Genomic DNA, 12,812 nt, shown 5'->3' with positions numbered 1-12,812 from the left:
GATGCTCAGGAATTATGTCTTTAGATGATGTGCTGTTGATCTATCATGTAAAGCACTTATTTTTAAGATCCAAATTGAGATTTAATAAGGAAATCTTAAATAATAATGGGTCAAAGCACAAAAGCAGAAGCAGTTAATAATTAAGTGAAAAACATTATAATAATAAACCCCCAATGTTTGGGGCACATAACTAAAACAGTCCTCAAGAGTGAAAATTAATTTTCCTAAAGCATATATTAACAAAATAGAAAATGAGAGAAATAACAAATTGAATTTGCACTTTAAAAAATTAGAAACCCAACAAATTGACAATCTCAAATTAATCATAAAAAAGAAGGTAATAAAAATTAGAGAAAAAAGATAACTTGGAAACCAAAATGATTTTAGAAATGATAAAACCAAAAAATAATTATTTGAAATAACTAAGGAAGTCAAGTAGAACAAATACAGTGAACTCTATCTCTTTTTCTCCTCCCCTGCCCAATTTCTTTTTTTGTTTGTTTATAAAAAGAAAAATTTTATTTTGATTTTTACAATTTTCCCCCTAATCTTGCTTCCATTCCCCCACCCTCCACAGAAGGCAGTGTGTTAGTCTTTACATTGTTTCCATGGTATACAGTGATCTAAGTTGAATGTGATAAGAGATAAATCCCTATCCTTAAGGAAGAAAAATAAAATATAAGAGCAAAATTACATAGTAAGATAACAGTTTTTTTTAAATTAAAGGTAATAGCCTTTGGTCTTTGTACAAACTCCACAATTCTTTCTCTGGATACAGATGGTATTCTCCATCGCAGATACCCCCAAATTGAAAGCACTCTTAGCACTCTTTTTTTTTTTTTTTTTTTTAAAGAGAACCACCAAGAGAGGCAAGTCTATTTGAAGATGCTTGGAGCAACAGGGCAAGGGATGCAATACAGTTTTTTTTTTTTACTTGGGACATAACCCACTAAATTGTCTTTTTATAGTCATTCTTTTCCTTAAAAAATACTGAAAATTTTATTTATTTATTTTTATTTTATTTTTAGGTTTTTTTTGCAAGGCAATGGGGTTAAGTGGCTTGCCCAAGGCCACACAGCTAGGTAATTATTAAGTGTCTGAGACTGGATTTGAACTCAGGTACTCCTGACTCCAGGGTCAGTGCTCTATCCACTGTGCCACCTAGCTGCCCCCAAAATGTTTTTTTTTTGAAAGGAATTAATTATAAAGATCGAATGCAGTAAAGACATTTCACTGAATTGATTGATTCTTCTTTTAATTTTGCTTGAAGAAGCTAAGAACTGCAATACATAAGCAGTTAGCTGAAGACCTGAAAGTAAGCAGATTTCTTGGGGGAGAGAGGGTAGAGAAGGCAGATCTCTATGAAGTGGAGCTTCATGAAAGACTGGGTCAGATGTGGAGGTTTTAGAATGTTTTTTCCTGAGATCAAAGGGATCCATTTTCTATCTGGGAGGTAGAAGAGATAAGATGTTACTATTCCAGGCAGTCTATCTCATACAAACAATGAGAAAATAAATCCTGGAATCTCTCTGCCCACTTCACTTGATGACCATAGTGATGCACCAACCACTTTTCTATATAGTCTTGCCTTCTCCTCTCAACTGCACTTATTTAGACATAGTGCTAAATTGTATTGCTACTGTACCCAAAGTCCTGTATATCAATAAAATTGTAGGTCCACTCTTTGTTTCTATGTACTTTTATATATCCTTGTTTTTCCCTTCCCCCACCCTGTTCCTTTCATTACACTTCCTTCTCCCCTACACTTAGAATTATGTGTTTCTTGGAATTATGTATTGTAAAGGCTACAATATATTGATTTATTGTATTTGAATAATTAATTGTATATACTTAATTCTAGGCTTAACTCATACTATTCCTTTTTCTACATTCTATCTCCCTCTTCCCTGCTCCTCCCCTCATATTGTATGTTCTGGGGGCCAGCACCAATGATCCTGACATTTCTTGCCATTAGACTTCAATAACTCTGGAAGAAAGAGTGAAGCTGATCTCTTTGTGCAGCTTTGCCTCACTTAAAGCCAATTCACTTGGCAAGTCAAGACATTACCCTCCCGATATCATTGGTCCTCTTAGTTGTATGCTCTGTCTTCTTTGTTTTTGCTTAAGCTGTTTTCTTTGCCCGGAATGCATTCCCTCAATTTCTTCCCTGTTTAATTCCTATTGAATCTTCGAAGTCCTTCTCCTCCTTTACAAATCCTCCTCTAAAGCCTCCCTTCATCAATGACTTCTCTCCCTAGGATCTCACATAATCTGTTGTTTCTCAACTTTCAAATCCTGGTAGTACGCAATATAAAAATACCATGGTAAGAGAGCTGGTTTTGGGCTGGATGGACTTTGGACAAATTACTTTCCTGGGTCTCTTCATCTTTAAAATAAGGAGTTGGGTTGAATGGCTTTTAAGGTCCTTTTGAGCTCTACATGTGTGATCCTTTAGAAGTTTAAAACTAGAATCATTTGCATATTCACTGTTCCTTTAGTATATTATGGGTTCTCTGAGGAAAAGAACCACCTATTACCTACATTTTATAATTCACTCAAAAGCTATTGCAAACTTTACACACATTGAGCACTTTAAAATATTTGTTGAATTGAATTGGATTGTAGATTAGCATTATTAGAATGACTATATAGATAAATAAATATATTATATATATGCACATATACACATGTGTATACCTATGCAGTATATAGATATATAAAATATAATAAGATATATTATATAAAATCTTTTTTTACTGTAATCATGCATCCCAAGCTTCATTGGAATAAAGCTTTAAATTGAAGCCATAGTGGTTTAGAATTTTTTATAGTCTATGGAAGAAATAATCCCCCAACTTTAAGAATAACAACTGATAATTATGTGGAAGAAGTTATGATTTCATCAGTATTCTTTCTGTTAGCACAGGGAGAACTTCCTCTATCAATGCAATTCAGTAACTACTTGAGTCTGTATCTTAGGAAAGCAGGTTTAGAGGGTAGTCTGAGGCATATAGTGGATAAGGAATATTCTTAGAGCCACGAAGTTATTAAGTGTGAGAGGAAGGATCTGAACCCAGGATATCTTGACTGTAAGCAGTGCAAGCGAGTGACAATTATATAAGCTGTGAGAATTGTAAAACCTTTTAGATATATTATATCATTTAAGTCTTGAGAAGTAGATACTCTAGGTATTGTCCCTGTTTTACAGATGAGGAAACAGAAGGACAGAGAAGTTAACCAACATGTCCATGGTCACACAGTTTGAAAAAGTCAGAAAAGGAATTTGAATTTTGGTCTTCCTGATGTCAATTTAATTCCAACCTACTTTCCACTTTATCATCTTTCCTTTCAAGAACAAGTCCCAAAACAACCCAAAACAAATGATTACCGGTAGATAGGTGTTATTTGAGTGTATCATTCCACTAGCATGAAGTCATAAGGTCTAGATATTAGAGCTGAAAAGAATTTTTTTTTAGGTTTTTGCAAGGCAATGGGGTTAAGTGGCTTGCCCAAGGCCCTATAGCTAGGTAATTATTAAGTGTCTGAGACCGGATTTGAACCCAGGTACTCCTGACTCCAGGGCCGGTGCTTTATCCATTGTGCCACGTAGCCACCCCAGGAATTTTAGAGAGCTTATAGTCCAACTCTCTCATTTTGCAAATGAAGTGATTTGTACAAAGTCATATTGGTAGTCGGACTGGAGCTGGAGTTGGGACCCATATCTCTTTTTATCCCCCGGAGCATAAATCTTTCCCTTGTTACCTTTCTGTAAAGGCTACAACCTCCCAATTTAAAAGAGGACCATCAAGCCTCACCCCAACTCTGCAATCCCTTCCCACCTCCTTAGAATAAGGAAAGCAATAAGGCATGCTAATAAAATAACCTACAACCTATAATATCAGAAACAACTGGATCCATCAAGAAATATGGACTTCTAACAATATGAATCTCATATGTGGTGCCTATAACAAGGGTTAACTAGCTATTCCTTTAGTCTCTGTAGCTACAACTACAACTGTCTTCTCTGACAATGATGATGAACTTCTCCATGGACACTGCCATGTGGCTTCCCCAGTTGTGGGAATCAAATTTTTCTAAGGCAACATTTTAGCTCAGCTCTAGATACTCCATCTTTCTATGAGGTTAAAACTGGAAGCATCTAGATTACCCAAGAAGAAATCACACACCTGCCAGGCAGCCTGACATTTTTCCCAAGGAGAGCATTGATCTTAGTCAGAGGTTGTGCACACAGGGATTGTAACAAACAAATGAATGAACACCCAATAAATCATCGGGGCTTGATTAATCAATTGGGATATTGATTTTGTTAGTGATATTTCACATCTCTCCCCCTATCCTAGGGATTTACACAAGTCACTGAAAGTTAAATTTATCTTCTATTCTTTAGGACTTTTATTTGACCCAGTCTAATGTTCAGACTGAAATGTTGTGATTGGTTGTATTAACATCACCAAGGTTGAAGAAGTGACTGTTGACAGCATGCTATGGTGGACAGGAGAAGGAATGAGTTCCAGTCCTAATTGCCACTCAATAGGTATGTGAGCCTCTCACTTTCCTTACTCATAAGAAATTTATCAGAAAACTGATAAATAGAAGTATGTATATATATATATATATATACATATATATATATAAAATACATGCAGACATATGTAGACACACATATAATATATACGCATATACAATACATATATATGTGTGTGTCTAATAAAAGCTATCTGGAGGAGTAGGGTGGGGTGGGGAATGAGAAGGGAAGAAAAAAGAAAACAGAAATTTACATTTTTTATAATTTTGTTATACATTTGCAAGTTGTGCACAGTAGATTTACAGTTTCATGTGCAACTGTATTTTTTATTGTACTATGTTATGGTAATTCTTGCTTTATTCCATAAGTTAAAAATAAAATAAATTTAAAAAATAATATAAAGGGACTATATTTCCTTAAGATCCCTTCTAGCTTTAAAATGCTATAGCTACTTTTCCTTGTAAGTCAAAACTAGAAAATAAGGTGGGAAGAGAGGGCATAGTGAGGACACCTAAAACAATAGTAAAAGAAATTATGGAATATAAATTCAATAGAATATTATTGTGTCATAACAAACAATTAAATGGATAGATTTAGATGAATCTAGGAAGAACTACATAAATTGATGCAGAGAGAAGTGAACAGAGGAGAACAATTTATGCAATGCTAACAATATTACAGAAAAAACTATTTTGAAAGATTTTAGAAATCTGATCAATGTAATGATAAATCATGAGTTCAGAGAACTGAAAATGAAACATATTCATTTCTTGCCAGACAGGTAATGAGCTTGAAATGTAGAAAATCAATTTTTGGACATGGCCAACCTGGACATTTATTTTGCTGATGCTTATTTTAATGAGGGTTTTCTTTTTAATTTTTTAAAATCTCCTTTGTGACTAACTTGTACCCACTGACCTCCAGGAACCTGATCCCCTGATCCTTTAAACAATATTTACTGAGGGACCAGTGAGAGATAGAGTTAGTAAATATTTGTAAAAATAATTATATGAATACAACTTTTAAAAATGCTATAACTATCTCTAGGTACAACTTTCTTGTAATGTGATCCCATGTAGTTGACCCTGTAATATGGTTATCTTCTTTCTCCTGACACATATCAATGAGAAAAAGAAAATGGCAAAATACCATTCTTTGGTTGCTTTTTTAGGACAGAATGGGCCAGGGCAAGGAATAAATTAGATTCCCGAGTTTTTCAAATTCTGTTTCTCAGTCAGACTGCTTGAAATAATGAATACAGTGTTAGATCCTGACTCAGGAAAACTTAGGTTAAATCTCATCTCTCCTGCTTAGTTATGGGACCATGAAAAAGTCATGTAAACTGTTTTTAAAATCTTGGTTTCATCATCTATAAGAAGAAGAAGGGGTTAGATGAAATAATCTCTAAAGTCCCTTCCAGTTCCAAATCTATGATCCTTTGATATTTTCTCCAAGCCTCACCTATAATACTCTGACAATTCATTAAAAAATACCAATGTTCTGAGGTTCCAGGAAAGATAATAAATGAACAAAATATGGTGCAGCCTGGAACCATGATCCTGCTGAGTGAATGCAACTCATTCACAATGGAAATGCAGTAATAGGGAAGGGAAGTAGGACTGGTAGATAGGGCATTAATTAGACCTTGTAGTCAAGAATACCTCAGACATACTAGATGTGTGATCTTGAATATGACATTTAACTACTCTTTTTTAAAAAAAGATTTAGTTTATTTCTGAGTTTTACAATTTTCCCCCTAATCTTACTTCCCTCCCCCTACCCCACACAGAAGGCAATTTGCCAGTCTTTGCATTGTTTCCATGGTATATATTGATCCAAATTGAATGTGATGAGAAAGAAATCACATCCTTAAGGAAGAAACATAAAGTATAAGAGATAGCAAGATCAGACAATAAGATATCAGTTTTTTTTTTCTAAATTAATGGTAATAATCCTTGGTCTTTGTTCAAATTCCGCAGTTCTTTCTCTGGATGCAGATGGTTTTATCCATTGCAGTCAACCTCAAATTGTCCCTGATTGTTCCACTGATGGAATGAGTGAGTCCATCAAGGTTGATCATCACCCCCATGTTACTGTTAGGGTGTAGTGTTTTTCTGGTTCTGCTCTTCTTGCTCAGTATCAGTTCATGCTTCCAGGCTTCCCTGATATTGTATAGTAGTGGTGATAATGGGCATCCTTGTTTCACCCCTGATCTTATTGGGAATGCCTCTAGTGTCTTCCCATTATTCAATTATATTCATAATGCTTGTTGATGGTTTCAGATAGATACTGCTTATTATTCTAAGGAACAGTCCATTTATTCTTACACTTTCTAGTGTTTTTAGTAGAAATGGGTGCTGTATTTTGTCAAAAGCCTTTTCAGCATCTATTGATATAATCATGATTTCTGATAGGTTTGTTGTTTACATAATTAATTATACTAACAGTTTTCCTAATATTGAACCAACCCTGCATTCCTGGAATAAATCCTACTTGGTCATAATGTCTTATCCTGGTGATAACTTGTTGTAATTGTTTTGCTAAGATTTTATTTAAGATTTTTGTATCTATATACATCAGGGAGATAGGTCTATAACTTTCTTTCTCTGTTTCAACTCTTCCTGGTTTAGGTATCAGCACCGTATTGGTGTCATAGAAAGAGTTAGGCTGAGTTACATCTACACTTATTTTTCCAATGAGTCTATATAGAATTGTAAATAATTGTTCCTTAAATGTTTGGTAGAATTGACTTGTGAATTCATCAGGCCCTGGAGATTTTTTCTTAGGGAGTTCAATCATGGCTTGTTGAATTTCTTTTTCTGAGATAGGATTGTTTAGATATTTAATCTCCTATTCATTTAACCTGGGCAACTTATATTTTTGTAAATATTCATTCATTTCACCTAGATTGTCAAATTTATTGGCATAGAGTTGGGTAAAATAATTCCACATTGTTACTTTAATTTCCTCCTCATTGGTGGTGAGTTCACCTTTTTCATTTATGATACTTGCAATTTGGTTTTCTTTTTTCCTTCTTTTTCTTCTTCCTTTTTCCGGTAAGGCAAATGGGGTTAAGTGGCTTGCCCAAGGTCACACAGCTAGGTAATTATGTCTGAGGCTGGATTTGAACTCAGGTACTCCTGACTCCAGGGCCGGTGCTCTATCCACTGTGCCACCTAGCTGCCCCTTTTTTCTTCTTTTGAATCAAATTGACCAGAGGTTTATCAATTTTATTGATTTTTCCATAAAACCAACTCTTGGTTTTATTTATTAATTCAAAAGAGTTTTTTTTGCTTTTGATTTTATTTATTTCTCCTTTAATTTTTTTGAATTTCTAATTTGGCATTTAATTGGGGTTTTTAAAAATTTGTTCTTTCTCTAATTTTTTTAGTTGCATATTTAGTTCATTGATTTCCTCTTTCTCTAATTTATTCATGTAAGCATTTAAAGATATAATATATCCCGACAGCTACTTTGAGTGAATCCCATAGGCTTTGGTATGTTGTTTCAGTATTGTCATTATCTAGGATAAAATAATTAATTCTTTGTATAATTTGTTGTTTGATCCACTCATTCTTTAAAATGAGGTTATTCAGTTTCCAATTAGTTTTGGTTCTATATCTCCCTGGCCCAATATTGCATATGTTTTTTATTGCATTATGATCAGAGAAAGATGTATTCACTATTTCTGACTTTCTGCAATTGATCATTAGATTTTTATGCCCTAGTACATGGTAAATTTTTGTGTAAGTGCCATGTACTGCAGAGAAAAAGGTATATATTCCTTTCTATCCTCATTCATTTTCCTCTATAAGTCTGTTATATCTAGTTTTTTTTAACAATCCATTTACCTCCTTTACTTTTTTTCTTGTTTATTTAATGATTATATTTATTTACATCTGAGAGAGGTTGAGGGCTCCCACTGGTAAAGTTTTGCTGTCTATGTCTTCCTGTAGTTCTTTCAGCTTCTCCTCTAAGAATTTGGATGCTATGCCATTGGGTGCAGTATTTATATCATTTCATTTTCTATACCTTTTAGGAGGATATAGTTTTCTTCCTTATCTCTTTTAACACTATCTATTTTTGCAGATACTTTTGTCTGAGATACAGATTGCTACCCCTGCTTTTTACAGTTCAGCTAAAGCAAAATATATTTTGCTCCAACACTTTACCTTTACTCTATATGTATCTCTCTGCTTCAAATGAGGTTCTTGTATTCTGGTTTTTAATCCAGTCTGCTATTCACTCACATTTTAAGGGAGAGTTCATCCCATTCAGACTCAAAGTTATAATTACTAACTCTTTATTACCCTCCATGCTGTCTTCCCACTGTTTGTATTTTCCCCCTTTCCCCCTTTATTCATATTCCCCAGTATTTTGTTTCTGAATACTGCTATCTTCAATGTGTTTGCTTTCTTATATCCACCCCCTCCACTTTCTTTCCCCTTTCCCCTTTTCCCCCTTTTCTTTTCCTTCCTTCTGTTAGTTTCCCTTTTTATTCCCCTCCCTGTCTCCATTACCTCTCCTTTTCCCTTTCAATACTTGAAAGGTAAGATGTTTTTTAAGTTAACTGAGTGTGTGTGTAAATTAACTTTAAGCCAAGTCTGATGAGAGAAAGATTTAGGTGTTTCTCATCTCTTCCCTTCTTCCCCTCTATTGCAATAGGTCTTTTGTACCTCTTAATGTAATGAGATTTACTCCATTCAATCCCCTCCATCCTTTCATCTCCTTCTTGTCCCCCTTTTAAAGGAGGAAGTGTTTTTAAATCGTTCTATCTAAATTATAGAAAATCCATCACTTCTGGCTAGGTATATTCTCTCTAATAGAGTTACAATTATTGAGAGTTATTAGAGTCTTTCTCCTAAGTAAGGTTATAGCCAGTTTCATGACATTGGATATCAGTTTAATGGATAAGTCATGAGTGTCCATCACTTCTGGCTAGGTATATTCTCTCTGTTAGAATTACAGTTCTCAAGAGTTATGAGAGTATTTTTCCCATGCTGGGATATAGCCAGTTTCATCTTATTGGATGGCAGTTGTTTTTTCTTTACCTCCTCTCCAACTTTTTTTTTTTACATTTTCATGTGTTTCTTGAACCTCCTGTTTGATGTCCAAATTTTATATTTAGCTCTGGTCTTTTCATCAGGAATTTTTGAAATTCTTCCATTTTGTTAAATGTCCATCTTTTCCCCTGAAAAAGAAGGCTTAGCTTTGAGGGATAGTGGATTCTTGGCTTCATTCCAAGCTTCCTTGCTCTTTGGAATATCTCATTCCAGGCCCTTCCATCCCTTAATGTTGATGCAGGCAGGTCCTGCATAATCCTTACTGTGGCTCCTTGGTATTTCAATTGTTTCTTTCTGGCTACTTGCAGGATTTTCTCTTTTATCTGATAGTTCTGGAATTCGGTCACAATATTCCTTGGTGTTTTCATTTTAGGGTCTCTTTCTGGACGGGATTGATATATTATTTCAATAACATTTTGCCCTCTGGTTCCATGATATCAGGGCAATTTTCCATCACTAAATCCTGTAATATTAAGTCCAGGCTTTTTTTTCTCTTCAGTGTTTTCAGGAAGACCTATAATTCTCAGGTTGTCCCTTCTCAATCTATTCTCAAGGTCAGTGGTTTTGCTGATGACATATTTTACATTTTCTTTTATTCTCTCTCTCTCTCTCTCTCTCTCTCTCGCTCTTTTGGTTTTGCTTAACAGACTTTTGCTGTCTCATGAAGTCATTAGTTTCCACAGACTCTATTCTTTTTTTTTTTAGAGAAGAATTTTCTTCATCTATGTTTTGCAACTCCTTTTCCAATTGGTCAGGTCTATTTTTTTTTTTGCAAGGCAAATGGGGTTATGTGGTTTGCCCAAGGCCACATAGCTAGGTAATTATTAAATGTCTGAGACTGGATTTGAACCCAGGTATTCCTGACTCCAAGGCTGGTGCTTTATCCACTACACCACCTAGCTGCCCTGGTCAGTTCTATTTTTGAAAGAGTTTTCCATTTGTCCAATTGAGGTTTTGAGAGAATTATTTTCTTTTTGCATTTATCCAATTGTGTTTTCCAAATATTTGTTTTCTTGTTGCAAGGTGTTAATTGTCTCTTTCAAATCTTCCAATTGATTTTTAAACTCCTTACTGATTTCTTCAAGGAAGTCTTTCTGTGCTGGAGGCCAGATCATATTCTCCTCAGAGGTTCTAGGTGACTCTGTATTAGGGTCTTTTACTTCTAGGAATTTTTCTATGAACCCCCCCTTGGCCTTTCTTCATTTTACTAAGACCTTGTGTTGGGTAGGGGCTGGGATCCCTAGAGACATTACTCACTGAATGCAATATCTCTAGTTGGCCAGTAGGGAGTGCTAGAAGTTTGGCTCACTGAGTGTAATATCTCCAGCTGGCCAGTAGGGTTGCTTTCTATGGAGTGCCTGTGACCTTGATCGAGGTCCTCCCTTGACATGGAAGGAGTGATTAAAGCTGTTAAATACTTTTATCTTCAATCAGTGGTGGTCTATACCCTGGGATGAGGTAATCACTTGCCCTATTGTCAGATGAGGTGGTTCTGCTGCTCACATACCTTCGCCTGGGGCAGAGGTAGTCTGTAATTGTGTTTGTTTTGGGAAGAGGCTTCAGCTGAAATGGAGGTGTGGACTCTGAGTTCCTCCTGACTAGAAGAGACCAGGGATCAATGTCTGCAGCTCTCTCACCCTGGAGCTCTCCCTCCAGCCCTGCCGGCAAGCTTCAGATGGTCAGCGCCACCACCACTGCCTCTCTCCCTAGTTGACCCAAGCCCCCAAAGTTGACCAGGCTTTAGTCCCACCACGAGTCAAGCCCTTCTGATTCTCAGGCCCTCAGGGTCCCAGGTTCCAGCCCTCACCACTAATCAGGCTAATCAAAGACTAATCCAGGCTCCAAAACTCTCACTGATCTCTTGCTCCTGGCAGAGTCTGACCAATGCCCACACTCACCCACAATCTTGGAAGACAAATTCTGAGGTAGATGTTCTTTCTCCTGGCTTTTCTTTCTGGGTTTTGTGGATCAGATTTCTGTTAAGAGGTTTGTTTCATATTATTTATGAGGGAAGATCAGGAGACTTTAGAACTGTGCCTGTCTTCTCTCCATCAACTTGGCTGGAAGTCCCATTTAACTACTCTTGACTGGAGTTCATGATTTCCATGAATTAGGATTGCCAAATCCATGAGTTACACTAGTCTGCCAATTAACATCTATTAAGCATCTATGTACCACATACTATGTTAAGATAATAGGCAAGATTAGAAGGAAAAAAAAATAGGAGCTTGATTGACTGGGAGAAGATACAGAAAAAAGTAACCCAAATTGGTTAGAACAGGCAATATAGCCAGAAGCTGGGAACTAGGAAATTCAGTAACATTTATTCAGTACCCACAAACACAAGCCTGGGAGTCAGAAGATGAGTCTTCTTTTGGAGATGTAGCATTACAGTAGAGTGATAAAATATAAACCCTGGTTAACAAATATATGTTAGAATATGAGAATGTTGAGTAGCAGAGATTAGAGTACAGAAAACAGTGGAGACTATTTCTATGGGGAGTTGTTAGACATGGCATTCCTTTGACTTAGCATTTATCTTGAAGTAATCTACTCCTACTTACAGGGGCATGGACTGTGTGGGAAGACGTGTGATTGGGAGCAGGAAATGTCTGCAATGATGCAGGTATATAAGCATGTATGAAGCCCTGGGGGGGAAGGGCTCTATATAACTGGGGGAGAGAGAGAGAGAGAGAGAGAGAGAGAGACAGAGAGAGAGAGAGAGAGAGAGAGATCGAGAAAGAGAAAGAGAGAGAGAGAGATCAAGAAAGAGAAAGAGAAAGAGAAATGGATAGATGTTAGGGAGGGCACTCTAAAGGACTGGAGACAGCTATCTATGTGAAGAAAGAGGGGAAAGGTATTTTCCAATTTTTTTTTGTTCCATCCTGGATTTTACTATTCAAACTGGAGGGTAATCTCTGATCTCTAATCACAGAGGTCATAGCAAAGTAGGGGCACTAGAGATGTTGGAAGGTTCTGAAGATCTAGGGTAACTCAGAGATGAGCCTGCTCTGAGAGATTGGACTCAAGCCATAGTTTTTGGTTCTGCCTTGGTGTGAAGATACAGTTCTGCATGACCTAGGAATGTTGGGGAACAGCCCTGCGCTTGGATGATTTAATTAAAACTTGGTTTATACTATTTTCTTCTCTGTTCTCAGTGTTGTAATGAAACTGGAACCATAGACTCTGTGATTACATGGAAT

At 36.1% G+C, this 12,812-nt stretch overlaps 1 long non-coding RNA gene across 1 annotated transcript in view; it reads left to right on the top strand.

The window, feature by feature from the left end:
- The first annotated feature begins 4,417 nt into the window (after positions 1-4,417).
- The window catches only part of LOC141491823 (uncharacterized), a 58,434-nt gene continuing 50,039 nt past the window's right edge, over positions 4,418-12,812 (top strand). The window contains exon 1 of the long non-coding RNA XR_012469782.1: positions 4,418-4,555. This is a non-coding gene — a long non-coding RNA (uncharacterized LOC141491823). The remainder of the gene's footprint in view (positions 4,556-12,812) is intronic.

Source organism: Macrotis lagotis, chromosome 6 (assembly GCF_037893015.1).
Source record: "Macrotis lagotis isolate mMagLag1 chromosome 6, bilby.v1.9.chrom.fasta, whole genome shotgun sequence".
Taxonomy (NCBI): Eukaryota; Metazoa; Chordata; class Mammalia; order Peramelemorphia; family Peramelidae; genus Macrotis; species Macrotis lagotis.
The sequence above is the reverse complement of the archived record's forward strand: the minus strand, read 5'-3'. Positions and strand labels throughout refer to the sequence as shown.